The sequence below is a fragment of the Brachyhypopomus gauderio genome, unplaced genomic scaffold (genome assembly GCF_052324685.1).
Source record: "Brachyhypopomus gauderio isolate BG-103 unplaced genomic scaffold, BGAUD_0.2 sc76, whole genome shotgun sequence".
Taxonomy (NCBI): Eukaryota; Metazoa; Chordata; class Actinopteri; order Gymnotiformes; family Hypopomidae; genus Brachyhypopomus; species Brachyhypopomus gauderio.
In genome coordinates, this window is record NW_027506897.1 from 657,066 (window position 1) to 674,251 (window position 17,186).

General features: G+C 45.7%; 1 protein-coding gene across 4 annotated transcripts in view; it reads right to left on the minus strand.

The window, feature by feature from the left end:
• Positions 1-17,186, minus strand: part of LOC143491514 (NACHT, LRR and PYD domains-containing protein 3-like) — a 189,672-nt gene that overhangs the window by 67,675 nt on the left and 104,811 nt on the right. For 2 of the 4 annotated variants that reach the window (XM_076990599.1, XM_076990598.1), the window contains exon 1: positions 6,376-6,544. The exons of 1 other annotated variant lie outside the window; for it this stretch is intronic. The gene's annotated coding sequence lies outside the window, so the exon portion shown is untranslated. Of the gene's footprint in view, positions 1-6,375; positions 6,545-17,186 lie in introns of those variants that run through there. One more of the 4 variants, XM_076990595.1, reaches the window with a different exon arrangement.

Consider the following 17,186-nt stretch of genomic DNA (forward strand, 5'->3'; position numbering starts at 1 on the left):
TCGACTCTCCGGTATTACAACGCGAGCGAACCAGAGACAGGAATTCCCCTTGCTCCCTGATAAGCGCTGTGTGTCTGCCCGACTCGATAAACACTACAGGGAGGAACAACCTGTAGCGCAAGATTCGGGCAGGTGGAATGAACATGCAGACGAGTGTTGGCTTGGCTCTCGGTTGGCTTTCAAAAGCCATTGTGAACTCCCGATGCCTCCGACAATGCGGAGTCACATTGAAAGCCATCGAGAAGCGGTTGTGTCTGTGTGTTCTTCCAGGCGCAGACCAGACCGGGGAAGAAGAAAGACTACGCCCCCGACTCAGAGCCCCGCCGCCACAGTGAAAGACAAAGTCAGCACATTCCCTGAGAAGCTCCTCCCTCCTCTTACTCTGTCAGCCTCTCCCCTAGAGACGCCGAGGAATTTTTTGGGGGGGGAGTAATGGACACTCGCTGCTAGAGTGGCCGACTCCGCCCCCAGAGGACATCAGCCCAGTGGTCCCGCCTCCTGAGGACGTCAGCCCGGTGGTCCCGCCTCCTGAGGACATCAGCCCGGCGGTCCTGCCCCCTGAGGACGTCGGCTTGGCAGTCCTGCCCCCTTGAGGACGTCGGCTTGGCGGTCCCACCCCCCGACAGCATCTCCTCACCTCAGCGGCCTGTTCCCGCGACCCGGAGGGGGTCATCCACGCCTCCTGTTCCCGCGACCCCGAGGGGGTCATCTTCTCCACCCTTTGGTCCTGTTTCATTGCCCGTGTTCCCCTTGCTCCCATGCTCTGTCCTTGGTTTTGTGTTAGTGCCTGTCCCCGTAGTGGTGTCTGTCCGAGTCTGTGTACCTGTTCCTGTGTCTGATTCCTGTGGTGTCGTATTTGTTCCTGTCCCCATGTCTGTTCCCCAAGTCGTGACCCACTTTGTTCCTGTTCCGGTCTCAGTTGTCCAAAACGTATTTGCCTCCATGTACAGTGGGGAAAATAAGTATTTAGTCAGTCACCAATTGTGCAAGTTCTCCCACTTAAAAAGATGAGAGAGGCCTCATAGGTAGACCTCAACTATGAGAGACAAAATGTGGAAAAAAATTGAGAAAATCATTTTGTCTGACTTTTAAAGAATTTATTTGCAAATAATGGTGGAAAATAAGTATTTGGTCAATAACAAAAGTTCATCTCAATACTTTGTTGTATATCCTCTGTTGGCAATGACAGAGGTCAAACACAAGTATTCACAAGGTTGGCACACATAAGTATTTGTGTCACCTACAAACAAGCAAGATTTCTGGCTTTCACAGACCTGTAACTTTTTTTTAAGAGGCTCCTCTTTCCCCCACTCATTACCTGTATTAATGGCACCTGTTTGAAGTGGTTAACAGTATAAAAGACACCTGCCCACAACCTCAAACAGTCACACTCCAAACTCCACTATGGTGAAGACGAAAGAGCTGTCGGAGGACACCAGAAACCGAATTGTAGGCTGGGAAGACTAAATCTGCAATAGGCAAGCAGCTTGGTGTGAAGAAATCTACTGTGGGAGCAATAATCAGAAAATGGAAGACCTACAAGACCACTACTAATCTCCCTCGATCTGGGGTTCCACGCAAGATCTCAGCCCGTGGGGTCAAAATTATCACAAGAACGGTGAGGAAAAATCCCAGAACCACAAGGGGAGATCTAGTGAATGACCTGCAGAAAGCTGGGACCAACGTTACAAAGGCTACCATCAGCAACACACTACGACGCCAGGGACTCAGATCTTGCAGTGCCAGACGTGTCCCCCTGCTTAAGCCAGTCCATATCCAGGCACATCTGAAGTTTGCTAGAGAGCATTTGGATGTTCCAGAAGAGTATTGGGAGAATGTCATATGGTCAGATGAAACCAAAGTAGAACTATTTGGTAAAAACACAACTCGTCGTGTTTGGAGGACAGTGAATGCTGAGTTGCATCCAAAGAACACCATACCAACTGTCAAGCATGGGGGTGGCAACATCATGCTTTGGGGCTGTTTCTCTGCAAAGGGACCAGGACGACTGGTCCGTGTAAATGAAAGAATGAATGGGGCCATGTATTGTGAGATTTTGGGTGCAAACCTCCTTCCATCAGCAAGGGCAATGAAGATGAAACGTGGCTGGGTCTTTCAGCATGACAATGATCCCAAGCACACTGCCAGGGCAACAAAGGAGTGGCTTCGTAAGAAACATTTCAAAGTCCTGGAGTGGCCTAGCCAGTCTCCCGATCGAAAACCTTTGGAGGGAGTTAAAAGTCCGTGTTGCCCGCCGACAGCCCCAAAACATCACTGCTCTAGAGGAGATCTGCATGGAGGAATGGGCCAACATACCAGCAACAGTGTGTGCCAACCTTGTGAAGACTTGTGTTTGACCTCTGTCATTGCCAACAGAGGATATACAACAAAGTATTGAGATGAACTTTTGTTATTGACCAAATACTTATTTTCCACCATTATTTGCAAATAAATTCTTTAAAAGTCAGACAAAATGATTTTCTCAATTTTTTTTCACATTTTGTCTCTCATAGTTGAGGTCTACCTATGATGTCAATTACCGGCCTCTCTCATCTTTTTAAGTGGGACAACTTGCACAATTGGTCACTGACTAAATACTTATTTTCCCCACTGTATGCCTCTGCCCTGTCCCCTAGCCCCACTCCCGTGTTTGTTCCCAGTCCTGTCCTGTCCTGTCCTGTTCCTGTGCCTCGCCCTGGCCCTGTCCGGTCTCCCTGTGTCCCGTGCCATGTCATGTCCCAGCCCGGCTCCTGGCCTGTCTCCGGTTTTCCTGTCTCTGTCCTGCCTAAGTCTCCATGTCCTGCCTTGCCTGGTTTTGTCCCTCTGGTCTGTCCTGTAGTGTCCTGTCCTGTGCCCACTGTTCCTGTCCCTCACCGTGCCCCGTGGTTCCCTGTCCTGTCCTAGTCTGGTTCCTGTCCTGTCTGCATGCTTTTGCGTGCCCCGGAGCGGCATGCTTTGAGGGGGGGTACTGTCACGTAGGGCTACGCCCCCTCTCCTAGCTGTCACTCTGGTGTCTCTGTTCCTCGTGGTTTTGTTGTTCCTTGCCCGTTAGACCCGTGACTGCTTAGATGACTTTGATTATGGAATTCCCTATAATAAATCTCGTTCTTCTCAGCGTTTGTGTCCGTCCCCTCGCTCCGCAGCGCATGCTGCGTTACAATGATGGTATAACTCTCCTCATTGGCTCCTCCCCTACTGATGATGGTATACCTCTCCTCATTAGCTCCTCCCCTATTGATGATGGTATATCATTTCTCATTAGCTCTTCCCCTAATCATGATGGTGTCACAGTATGGCGGCCCCCTACTGGTCGCCCCCGTCTACAGCAGCAGCTTGTCCTGTGGGTGTGGTGTTGTGTTCGTCCCTCAGGTGGGCGGAGCCCGCGATCCGTCTCACCTGAGGGTCGTTTGTTCGTCTATATATGTCTTGTCTTTGTACCAGTTGACCGCTGGTTATTATATCCTTAATTGGGATCAGTTCATGGGTTTTGGTTTGCGCACTTTACATATTAAACCATCCTTTTTCCCTGAGACTCGGCGTGATCGCTTCTGTTTATTTTCGCTCACCCTGCCTGTCACAGATGGTATATCATTCCTCATTAGCTCCTCCCCTAATGATGATGGTATAACTCTCCTCATTAGCTCCACCCCTACTGATGATGGTATAACTCTCCTCATTAGCTACTCCCCTACTGATGATGGTATAACTCTCCTCATTAGCTCCTCCCCTATTGATGATGGCATACCTCTCCTCATTAGCTCCTCCCCTACTGATGATGGTATAGATCTGCTTATTAGCTCCTCCCCTAATCATGACTGTACTTTGATCAGTATGTAAAGCATCTCCCTCTGACCTTGAGAAGTAATAATTAATCACTCTGTAATCTCCCTCAGACCTTACTGTATATACACTGTACTGTATCATACTGTATGTACTCTGTACTGTATCATACTGTATGTACTCTGCAAGGAAGTAATTTGGGGGGGGGGGGCTTTTTCAAAAGTCCCCCCAGTTTTTACTGTTAAAGCCAAATATTTAAATAGCAACGATCCATGGCCCCCCACTTTTTATTACAAAATTACGTCCATGGTACTCTGTACAGTGTAATTCTGTATGATACAGTTCAGAGTATATGCAGTATTGTAATGTTCTAGCCACATGCAGATAAGTGGGCAAACACAAAAGCTGAGAGAACAAGGGTTTATTGGCCTTTTCAGAGTCTTTCTCTACTGAAGGGACACAAGGGACACATAGCCAATCTGTAAAGAAGAATTACACTGATGCTTAGGGCACAGTGACATACAAACCAGCCAGATTAACATTAAAGAGAATAACTTTCAGTACAAATAGTGACATACAAACCAGCGAGATTAACACTAAACAGAATAACTTTCAGTACAAATAGTGACATACAAACCAGCAAGATTAACACTAAACAGAATAACTTTCAGTACAAACACGTGACGAGATTTAATAGACAGTACGATAGACACCAGTGATCAGTTATGAGCAAGGTTGCCAACTTTTCAAGATCAATTGATTTGAACCTGGAGGGGGTGGCGAGTTGGTAAGTTGTTTGGGGGGACGGTGGTGGCGGCAAACGTAGGTTGTTACCGGGGGGGGGTGTAAAATGGACACAAATTAAGTATTATATCGCGATCGATCAATCGCCAGTGGTTGGCGCCAGAGCGAACTAGTAACTCATTGAATCATAGATATGGATCAAAAATAAATAAACTAGATTTTTTTTTCGGTATGAGAAATCGGATGTGTGGCGTGAGAGCATGTGAAGACAGTCAAATGCGTGTGTCTCACGCTCAATGCGTGAGAGTTGGCAACCCTGGTTATGACATTATAGGACGAATGAACACCGGAACAGACTAAAGGTATAGACCACAAATAAAGGAAAACCGAAACTAAGAGTAACACACATGGACGTAACACACATAAACTTTAAATCTGAACCTAAGAATAAGAAAATCATAATTCCTCATCAACAAAACTTCAAGGTAATGTTGCGCTCTCTCCTTCACTTCTTAGCGCAGCGTGTTCGTTTGATGCAAAAAAGAACTTCACCAGTCTTGTGTCTTTTAATTATTTATTAAGCTAATACAACCAAGCAATAATAATAGAGCATTAAGAGATAAAAGGGATCCCTTTGAGAGTGCGCATCAGAGACACGCTAGTCATGTCATCCAGTGTGTAACTCTAACACCTGTCTACTTCTTCCTCATTATATACCTTCCTATGGCATCCCCCCTTCTCCGGTGAAGATAGAAGGTGGACATTCCTCATGTCAAAACCTACAGCTGTTTCTTCCCTCAATTTTGGAACCGAAGTCTCCCATCCTAACCATACCATATCTGGTCAGAGAGACTCCTGTTTCACATCCCATTATTAGCAAACTGCAAACACTTCAAGTCTTGGAAAAGCACACAAGCACTTACACAGACATTCTTAACACGCAACTTGATCAATTGTCACGTAGGGCTACGCCCCCCTCTCCTCGCTGTCACTCCAATGTCTCTGTTCCTCGTGATTCTGTGTTCCGTGCCCGTTAACCCCACCCTGCTTGTCTGTCTGCCTGGTTTCTGTCTGTCTGCCATGCCCCTGTATCATTGTCATCATCTGTCCCTAGTTTAGTTTTGTGTATAATAGTCCTGGTGTCTTCCATGTCTGTATCGGTCTTTTTGTTCATTCGTTTCATATGCCCTCGTGGAGTTTGCTGTTTCTGTTCTGCCATCTTTGTGAGTACGTCCAGCCTAGTCTTTGTTCCCCTGGCTGGTCTTGTTCTTTGTTTTGCCATGTCTGTTCGTATTTCATGTCTGGACTGCCTGCCCGTTATGACCCATGCCCGTGACTTCGACTCTGCCTTTGGAATTTCCTTTAATAAACCTCACTCTCCTCAGCGTTTGTGTTCGCCTCCCTGTTCTGGCCAGCGCAGATCGTTACATCAATAATATAATGTAAACAGAACATAAAGTAATTAATACTTGATTAATACTTTAAGGCTAATCAACTTAATATATATATAAGGATTACTTTAGTATTCTGATTTAAATATACCTTAGCTTGCTTTCACACATATAATTCTTAACAGTAAACATTCACTGCAAATTACAGTGTTATAAACACAGACACAAACCACCAAAGCACAATATAACAGATTAACACTAGGAGTTCTATTACTACTGTCTGACTACACTAACACTAGGACTTCTATTACTACTGTCTGACTACACTAACATTAGGAGTTCTATTACTACTGTCTGACTACACTAACACTAGAAGTTCTATTACTACTGTCTGACTACACTAACATTAGGAGTTCTATTACTACTGTCTGTATTATCTATCACAGACTCACATACTCACCGTGTTCCTCTGAAATAGATTAATGTGTCTCATAGATTTATGTGTCGGAAAATATTCATGTGCTCAGTCTCTTTCACTCTGATCTGAATCTGTTTGTCCTGTTCAGTTTCTCATATGATTCTGTAGGAGGTGGAGACTCCAGATTCAGGTTTATCTCCCACTGCTGAATAACAGGACCAGAATGGCTCACAGGTAAGTGGTTCACAGGTGAGGAATGCAGCCAGACTGATACAAGTACACACACGTTGTATCATGCACAACATACAGAACTACTGTAAATAAATGACACCTCTCTGATCTGAGAACAGTGTAGCTGCATGTAATGCCCGTGGTGTCTGGGAGCAATGAGGGGGATTCATGTGCTGAGCAGAGCGAGGTTTCGTGAAGGACAATCCAAAATCAGGGTCATTTAAACGAGCAAATATGTTCATAGTCACAAGGGGCCTCATGTACAAAGACTTGCGTGGATACAGGCACCAACAAAAATGCCTTCTTTGATCTTCACATCACTTACTCTTGGAAACATCTGTCTTAAATAGTGAAAACCTTCACCTTCCTTGTTCAGTGCTTTCACAAAATTATTCATGAGTACACGTTCTATGTGTAGAGGAGGCAAAAATATCTCGACAAGCGGTTTGCGTGCAACATTTTTCTGTCCTGTAACTAACTTTTTGCGTAGTGGCCAGCTCTGTTGACAATAATGTGACTCTTTGGCATGGCTGTCCCATTCACAGATGAAACAACAGCACTTGGTGTAGCCGAGCTGCAGTGCCAGTAACAGAGCAACGACTTTCAGATCTCCACAGATATTCCAGTTGTACCTGCGATACTGGATGTGGTTGAGCAACAGTTCCATATTCTCATATGTTTCCTTCATGTGTGCTGCGTAGCCAACAGGTACTGACAGATAAACGTTGCCATCGTGTAGCAGAACAGCCTACAGGCTTAGCATTGACGAATCAATGAAGAGATGCCACTCTTACGAGTTGTGATCACAACGCAAGGCCGAGAACAATCCTTCAATGTTACAACAGAGATTGTTGACTTGTGCAAAAAGTTAGGTAATATCATGTTGTCGGCTTCTAAATAGACATTTTCGTACCTGGTGACAGCAGACACCATCCCTGCAGCCTGGAACCCAGCAAATCAGCTTTTGCTTTTGACAGACCCAAATATCTGACCAAATCGTTAAATTCTGACTGTGTTATCAGATGTGGATCACCTGATGAGCAAGGTCCAAATCTGGGTCAATGTCACTGTCAGTACCCTGCACTGGAGTTTCTTCATCTGGTTTGTCTAAGATCCAATCCTTGGGCGGTTTCAGAATTGGGAGACTGTTGTCATGTGGCACAGGTCTCATTGCTGAAGGCAGATTAGGATATACATGCCTGGACATGCCCAAGTTGTACAAACTGTTGCTGATAAGTCACTTACTGGAGTGAGATGTTTGGAAAAAGCAAAAATTATGATAAAACTGAAGATTTCTCCTAAATCTTCCCATCAGCGCCCGCCCTGTCCCCAGTGGAGGGGAGCACACGTAATGCTGGCTGGGGGGGTTGAGAACTAGTAGGTAGCCACCACTTGTCTCTCCGCCCAAGGACGGAGAGAATGGAGGGCCACGAGACACGCACGCTGCTTCAGCCCCGGGTAGGACCGATGGAAGGGACACAGAAGTAGGAAAACCCCACACACGCTGACGGAGGGAGAGGGCTGTGAGACCCAGACTCACGCACCATGTGTGGGGAACCCGACCTCACACCTATGAACGGCAGGCACCGAGTTTTTTTAAACACTCCGCATGGGCCAGAGGGAACTGAGGAGGTGTGCGTGCGGTGATGGAGGAGAGCAGGCAGGCGGGATGTCTACACAGCTCATCCTCCCTTCAGGAGCAAAGGCGCAGCTACAAAACCCTTTTCTCAGAAGCTCACGGAGACGCAGAGACAGGGAGAAGACGCCGCGCGTCGGGCGTTTTTTTTATTTTGCGCGGTGCGCTCATTGGCAGCATAGTGGAGTGTTGTGGAGTGTTGGAGTGTTGTATATGATCATCTAAGGCAGATCCACCGCAGCCCATCTTGGCAATCGTTCTTTCTCACGCTGTACGCCAGCACGAGATCATTGTTCGTTTTTTATATACTGTATTTACGATCAAAGCGTATTTAAATCGTGGGTCACGCTTAACGACGAAAACTGCTTTACGACAGACTTTTCAGTCTCTAACCCCATCGTTAAGCAGGGACTCACTGTACATTTAACTCAGGGGTCGGTAACCCAAAATGTTGAAAGAGCCATATTGGACCAAAAAAACAAAAAACAAATATGTCTGGAGCCGCATAAAATTAAAAGCCTTATATAAGCCTTATAATGAAGGCAACACATGCTGTATGTATCTATATTAGCCTACCATCAAAATGACTAAGTTAGCTACAAATACGTAATGAGCATTCATGATGTTTATTCTCTCTGCAGTGTGTTCTGTAGAGAACAACGCACCACGTGACTGCTCTGTTGTAGGATGCCGCCTCAAGTTTAACTTCATTACAATATTAATGAATTATGTTTCATTGAATTGATTAAATTAAAGAAATTTAATAAATCAGGGTTGCCAACTTTTAAAGATCACTTCGAGTGAGATTTGAACCTGGAGGGGGTGGCGAACGTAAATTGTTACCGGGCGGGGTGTATAATGGACATAAATTAAGTATTATATCGCGATCGGTCGATATCCAGTGGTTGACGCCAGAGCGAACTAGTAACTCATTGAATCATATATGTGGATCAGAGGTAAATAAACTAGATTTTTTTCGGCGTGAGAAATCGGATGTGTGGCGTGTGAGCGTGTGAAGACAGTCAAATGCGTGTGTCTCACGCTCAATACGTGAGAGTTGGCAACCCTTATAAATAAATTAGATTTTTGATGTCATTTTTATTTTTACGATTCGACAAAACAACAAAATGGAACGTGCATAACATGCCCCTTATTTGGGCACTAAACAACCCGTTTAATGTGACTTCTGTTTTCGGACATCACTGGTCAGCTTCTCAACATCGGGCATGTAAGATGTAACTTTAATCTTGACGCAGGACTGCAAACTCTCGTCTGTGAGGCGGGTGCGATATTTTGATTTGATGTAGTTCATGTTTGAAAATATCTGTTCGCATAGGTATGTTGATCCAAAGATGGATAATACTCCAAATGCATGTCTTCATGTTCCAATAATTGTCAGGAAGAGCATTCATGTGTCATAGACAAGTTTCTCGGGTGTTGGGAGGCTTTCAATTTCGCTCCATTTGTGGCTTTGGCCAAGTTGAGCTTTCTGGCGAGTGACGTCTTCAAGCTCGCCGCTGGTTTGTTTCCAACAGCCACCTGCCTCATCTCGCCCTGCTAATAGAAACGTGTGTCGCAGGCTACGACGCAAATCTTCGTTGACATAAATGTTGAAATTTAGTTTCATTTATTCTACACATTCTTACAGCATTGGAAAACGTTAGGAATGTTGGTGTCATGTTTGTATCCTACAAAAACTATATTAAAACAAAAAATATATTTCTCTCCCCCATCTTTTTACATTTTCAAACATTTTTGAAAAAGCTCCAGGGAGCCGCTAGGGCAGCGCCAAAGAGCCGCATGCGGCTCTAGAGCCACGGGTTGCCAACCCCTGGACTAGACCCTTAAACCCCTGGTTTAACTGAACTGATCAGTTTCTGAACAGTGTCTGTAGCATTTCATGTGCGACAGTTTTAGATTTCAGCTGGTGTTGTGTCGAATTCCGACTCCCCTCGTTTATCCGCATAAAGACACTACAAATTATATTGTCGATTTATGTTTCCATGCTTAAAAAAAATGTATCCATCACAGCAAACGGCACGGCATTATCTATGCCCAAAACCACACTGGCTCAAGTGTGTTAATTATTTTAAATAAAATAAAAAGTGTGGAAGTGTGTGTGATGGTGTGTGTGGAAGTGTGTGTGATGGTGTGTGTGATGGTGTGTGTGTGTGTGTGAGATGGTGCATGTGGAAGTGTGTGTGATGGTGCGTGTGGAAGTGTGTGTGATGGTGCGTGTGGAAGTGTGTGTGATGGTGCGTGTGGAAGTGTGTGTGATGGTGCGTGTGGAAGTGTGTGTGATGAATAATGTGGAAGTGTGTGTGATGGTGTGTGTGGAAGTGTATGTGATGGTGTGTGTGGAAGTGTGTGATGGTGCGTGTGGAAGTGTGTGTGATGGTGCGTGTGGAAGTGTATGTGATGGTGCGTGTGGAAGTGTGTGATGGTGCGTGTGGAAGTGTGTGTGATGGTGCGTGTGGAAGTGTGTGTGATGGTGTGTGTGGAAGTGTGTGATAGTGTGTGTGGAAGTTTGTGTGATGGTGCGTGTGGAAGTGTGTGTGATGGTGTGTGTGGAAGTGTGTGATGGTGCGTGTGGAAGTTTGTGTGATGGTGCGTGTGGAAGTGTGTGATGGTGTGTGTGGAAGTGTGTGATGGTGTGTGTGGAAGTTTGTGTGATGGTGTGTGTGTGGAAGTGTGTGTGATGGTGCGTGTGGAAGTGTGTGATGGTGCGTGTGGAAGTGTGTGTGATGGTGCGTGTGTAAGTGTGTGATGGTGCGTGTGGAAGTGTGTGATGGTGTGTGTGGAAGTGTGTGATGGTGTGTGTGGAAGTGTGTGTGATGGTGTGTGTGGAAGTGTGTAATGGTGTGTGTGGAAGTGTGTGTGATGGTGTGTGTGGAAGTGTGTGTGATGGTGTGTGTGGAAGTGTGTGATGGTGTGGCCGCACTTCTGTTATTCTCACATTCATCTTCTTTATACCTTCTCCACAATGCAGTGTTCAGCAGTGACTAAAGGGTGTGTGTGTGTGTGTGTGTGTGTGTGTGTGTGTGTGTGTGTGTATCAGGTGTTATGGTTCAGGGCTAATGGAAGTCAACAGCAGTGGTTGGTGGAACTCTCTGCCCCAGCCACCCCGGCCCCTCACTTCCTCAAATCTCATTATAGATGAACTTGGACATAATGACAGCTTGAAAGCATATTCTATATATTTTTATATATCTATAAAATATTATATATAATGAATTCCTTTAAAAATGAAAGATTTCAGAAGATTGTGGTATTTCTGGATTCCATTGACTCTCAATAAAAAAATTAAATTTTTTGTAACCTATAGATAACACAGAAATGGTGTATATGGTGTATGGTTAGTAATTCCTGAGACGCACACATATTTACCTGAACCATGAAGTCCATTCTAGTGGATGTAATGACTAAACTGAGTATCTGAGTACATTATGAGACTGAGTACATTCATTTATGTACTTTGTAAAACTAAATGCAGTATTTCTCTGTCACGTCTGTCCACACCTCCACCTGCAAGTATGTCACGTCTAGCCCCGCCTCCACCTGTTAGTCTGTCATGTCTAGCCCCGCCTCCACCTGTTAGTCTGTCATGTCTAGCCCCGCCTCCACCTGCTAGTCTGTCATGTGTTAGTCTGTCATGTCTAGCCCCGCCTCCACCTGTTAGTCTGTCATGTCTAGCCCCGCCTCCACCTGTTAGTCTGTCATGTCTATCCCCACCTCCACCTGTTAGTCTGTCATGTCTAGCCCCGCCTCCACCTGTTAGTCTGTCATGTCTAGCCCCGCCTCCACCTGTTAGTCTGTCACGTCTAGCCCCACCTCCACCTGTTAGTCTGTCATGTCTAGCCCCGCCTCCACCAGTTAGTCTGTCACGTCTAGCTCCTCCTCCACCTGTCAGTCTGTCACGTCTAGCTCCGCCTCCACCTGTCAGTCTGTCACGTCTAGCCCCGCCTCCACCTGTTAGTCTGTCATGTCTAGCCCCGCCTCCACCTGTTAGTCTGTCGCGTCTAGCCCCGCCTCCATCTGTTAGTCTGTCATATCTAGCCCCGCCTCCACCTGTCAGTCATGTTCTCGTTTGCATGTGGTTCTTCCTTTTTAGTTAAATTTGTGTTGCTGGTAAATATTTGAAAAGTTACAGTAAACTAACAGTTAGTGTGAGCTTAAGCAATAATTAATACAGAATGTTTGTTTAGGCAACTCTTGATTTGTTGATATACTGAAATCGGGATTTGACAGGCCAATTAAACAATGCAGTTTATTAAACACTATAATCTATTGTTTTACCTGTGCATTAACACCCTGAATTTCCTCTTCACTTTATGACCGTTACATTGTGCCAACCCATTTTCACTGGTTTCATTTAGTGTCTCCACTAAATATTCTCTACAAGCACCACAACCAATCACCTGTACCTGTATATGTCACATGTAGTTTAGGTGGAGCACCTGCATATGTCACACACAGTTTAGGTGGAGCACCCGTATATGTCACAGGCAGTTTAGGTGGAGCACCCGTATATGTCACACACAGTTTAGGTGGAGCACCTGTATATGTCACACGCAGTTTAGGTGGAGCACCTGTATATGTCACACACAGTTTAGGTGGAGCACCTGTATATGTCACACGCAGTTTAGGTGGAGCACCTGTATATGTCACACGCAGTTCAGGTGGAGCACCTGTATATGTCACACGCAGTTTAGGTGGAGCACCTGTATATGTCACACACAGTTTAGGTGGAGCACCGGTCTTACCAAACCTCCTACAACGTGTCCATCTGTGCTGAGCGTAGAGATGTAGGTCTTACCAAACCTCCTACAACGTGTCCATCTGTGCTGAGCGTAGAGATGTAGGTCTTACCAAACCTCCTACAACAGTCATACAGTCATACAGTCACACAGTCATACAGTAATATAGTCATACAGCCATACAGTCACACAGTCATACAGTAATACAGTCATACAGCCATACAGTCATTGAGACATACAGTCATAAAGTCATATAGTCATATGGTCATGCAGTCATATAGTCATGATTTCATATAGTAATATAGTCATACAGTCATACAAACATACAGTGATATAGTTATACAGTCATGCAGTCATATAGTCATACAGTCATATAGTCACACAGTAGTACAGTCATATAGTCATACAGTCATATAGTCACACAGTAGTACAGTCATACAGTGATATAGTCATACAGTCATATAGTCATACAGTCAGTCATATAGTCATACAGTGATATAGTCATACAGTGATATAGTCATACAGTCAGTCATATAATCATACAGTCATATAGTCATACAGTCATATAGTCATAGTCACACAGTCATACAGTCATATAGTCATACAGACATAGTCACATAGTCATACAGACATAGTCATAGTTATACAGTCATATAGTCATACAGTCATACAGTCAGTCATATAGTCAAACAGTCATACAGTCATACTGTTATACAGTCATAATTTTGGATGATTGCAAATCCAAGATAGCTGCTGCAGCAAAGCACTGTTTGTTGCCTGTGTGAATGTGTGACTAGTTATAATACTTCTGCAATTTTGTTCTGAAGTTTTACTTTAAAAAATTTCGACCAGAGGACTTGAAAATTGTCATGAACAAGATCTGGTGGGCAGAAGGGATTACAGGAACTCATATTGCTTCAGGATGATGATGGATTGGACTAACTGAGGCCTAAGTCTAAAGCCTCCTGCTGTGCTAAAGGTTGAAACCTGGATCTTCACACCTTTTATGTCTCACAACAGGGAAGTGGTATTTTATATTCATTTGAGCTGTGAATCTTAGATACTTTTAACAAGGATACATTTTTTTGTATCTCCTGAGTGAAAAACATGAGGAACTTCAAACTGGGCTCCCTTGTTTTGGGTGTAGACTTTATAACTTTGGCTGGAGTCTACAACTCACAACTATATGGAGAACTGCCTGGGCCGAAGTTAAACCTACAAAGAAAATTATATAATCAGGAGCTGGTAGCTTTTGATTGCATGATAGCTACCCTTTTGCAAAGTGGTAAATGGACTTCCACACAAATTCTTCAGCAAACTTTAACTCTAAACTAGATATGCTTTCAGTATGGATAGACTCTACAAATGAAGATATAATAGTGTTGTCAGAAACGTGGCTGAAGAAATCTATTAAGGATAGTGAAATTAACATTGATGGCTATAATGTATATCGTACAGATACAGAGAAAAAAGGTGGAGGAGTGGCAATGTATATCAAACACTGTTTTCCAGCTGATCTAATCCTATCAAAATCTGTCAGTAAAGAACTAGAATTTTTAGCCATTGATGTTAAAATATCTAATAATCAGCATATCATGGTGGTAGGATGTTATAGGCCCCCATCAGCTGTTAGTAATTCTCTGGCTACGTTAGTGGATCTTTTATCGCAGTTAAAATATAGTGAAATTTTGATTGTTGGAGATTTAAATATTGATTGGCTTACATCTGCTTCTGATGCACTGAAAAATCAATGTCATCTTTTAAATCTTAATCAGTTAATTGACTCTCCTACAAGAATTAATTTAAAGGCTGTTGGAAAATCATCACTCATTGATTTGGTTCTAACAAATGCCTTTTAAATTAAAGAAGGACCATAATAATCTAATGATTACAATTTATTTCCGGTGATAATAAAACCAACTAGAATAACAACATATTCTGCTACATTAATCGATAACATATTCACTAACAAGATTGATAGTGCAATAGTTGGGGGACTGCTCATAAATGACATAATTGATCACCTAACGGTTTTTGCAGTTTTTCAAAACTTAGTTGATGTACAAAATAAACATGACAACTGTGAGCTCCCGACGCCTCGAGGGAGGCGGAGCCGTCGCAGGGAGAGCAACCGAGGAGCTTGTGTGTCTGTGTGTTCTGCCAGGCTCACCCAGGACCCCGAGGAAGAGGACCAACCGCCACTGATCCCGCCAGCTACTCCACACGAGACCCCCAAGAATTTTTTGGGGGGGAGTACTGGCCACGTCGGCTTGGCGGTCCCGCCCCCCGATGACATCAGTGCGGCGGTCCCGCCCCCCGATGATGTCAGTGCGGAGTTCCCGCCCCCCGAGGACATCAGCCCGGCGGTCCCGCCCCCTGAGGACGTCAGCCCGGCGGTTCCGCCCCCTGAGGACGTCAGCCCGGTGGTTCCGATGACGTCGGAATGACGTTCCTTCCGATGACGTCAGCGTGGCGGCTCCGCCTCCCGAGGGTGTCTCATCCATGCCGGTTCATGGCCCCACGACCCAGGAAGGGTCATCCGCACCGGTTCCTGTTCCCGCTGCCCGTCGGCAGTCCACGCCGGCTCCCGTCCCCGCGACCCAGGAGGGGTCGTCCACGCCGGCTCCCGTCCCCGCGACCCAGGAGGGGTCGTCCACGCCGCCGCCTGTTCCCGCTGCCCGCCAGCGGACGCCGCCTGTTCCCGCTGCCCGCCAGCGGACGCCGCCTGTTCCCGCTGCCCGCCAGCGGACGTCGCCTGTTCCCGCTGCCCGCCAGCGGACGCTGCCTGTTACCCCAGAGACTGTGCTGCCCTCTATGGGTCATGGACAGAATGTGCTCCCTGCTCCGCCCTGTGCCCCTGTCTTGTCACCCATATTCCCCTTGCTCCCGTGTTCCATCCCTGGTTTTGTGTTGGTCCCGGTTCCTGTGTGTGTGCCTGTTCGTGTCCTTGTGCCCGTCCCTGTGTCTGTGTCTGGTCGGTTCCTCCGGGTCCCTGTCCCCGTGTCTGTTCCCCAAGTCATTACCCATTTCGTGCCTGTGCCTGTCACCGTTGTCGATAGTGTCTTTGCCTCTGTGTTTACCTCTGCCTTGTCCCCTGGCCCCACTCCCGTGTCTGTTCTCAGTCCTGTCCCGTCCTGTCCTGCTCCTGTAACTCGCCCCAACCCTGTCCGGTCTCCTTGTGTCTCCTGTCCGGCCCAATCCTTGCCCAGCTCTTGGCCAGTCTCCCTGTCTCCGGTCCCCGCAATACCCCAGGTCCCTCGTCCTGTCCCTCCGGTCTGTCCTGTAGTGTCCTGCCCCGTGTCCGCTGTCTCTCGTCCTGCCCCGTGGTTCCCTGTCCTGTCCTAGTCTGGTTCCTGTTCCGTCTGCCCTGAGGGGGGGTAATGTCACGTATGGCCTCGCCCCCTCCCTTAGCTGTCACTCCGGGTTCCCTCTTGTCTGTGCTCCTTGCCTGTTTATCCTGCCCTGCTCGTTTGTCTCCGTGATTCCTCGTTTGTTACCACGCCCCCGTGTCATTGCCCGCACCTGTTCCCTGTTTGGTGTTCTGTGTATATATAGTCCCTGAGTGTCCCTTGTCCCTCGTCGATTGTTTTGATTGTTTGTTCATTGTACTTGGCCGTTGTGTGTTCCTGCTTTTTGATTCATTGTATGTGCTCGTGTCCCCTGTCTTTGTAATGCCCGTGTACGCGTGTTTCTCGGACTGCCCTCCCGTTATGGACCCGGACTGGTTATCGGACGATGATTATGGTATTCCCCTGAATAAATCTCGCTCTTCTCAGCAATTGTGTCCGTCCTCTAGCTCCGCAGCGCGAACTGCGTTACATCATCACTCTATTTGCTAAATTGTTCTTTCATAATCCCATACATGACCTACTGTGTGGAGATGTGGGGAAACGCATATAAAACCAACACTAAACCAATATTCATGTTACAGAAGAAAGCTATAAGAATTATAAACCGATCCAATTATCATGAATCAACAAACAAACAAACTATTTATTAATTTAAAAACTTTAAAATTCAGTGACCTAGTTGACCTCCATACAGCTTTGATACTGTACAAAGCACAAAAAAAAATGCTTCCGACCAATATTCAGAAATTGTTTGAAACTAAAGTGACTACATATGAACTCAGGGGAACTGATATGTTGTCAAAGGTGTAAACTTGTGGAATAGTTGTGACAAGGACATAAAAATGTCCAGTTCACTTGTCAAATTTTAAAACATGCTTA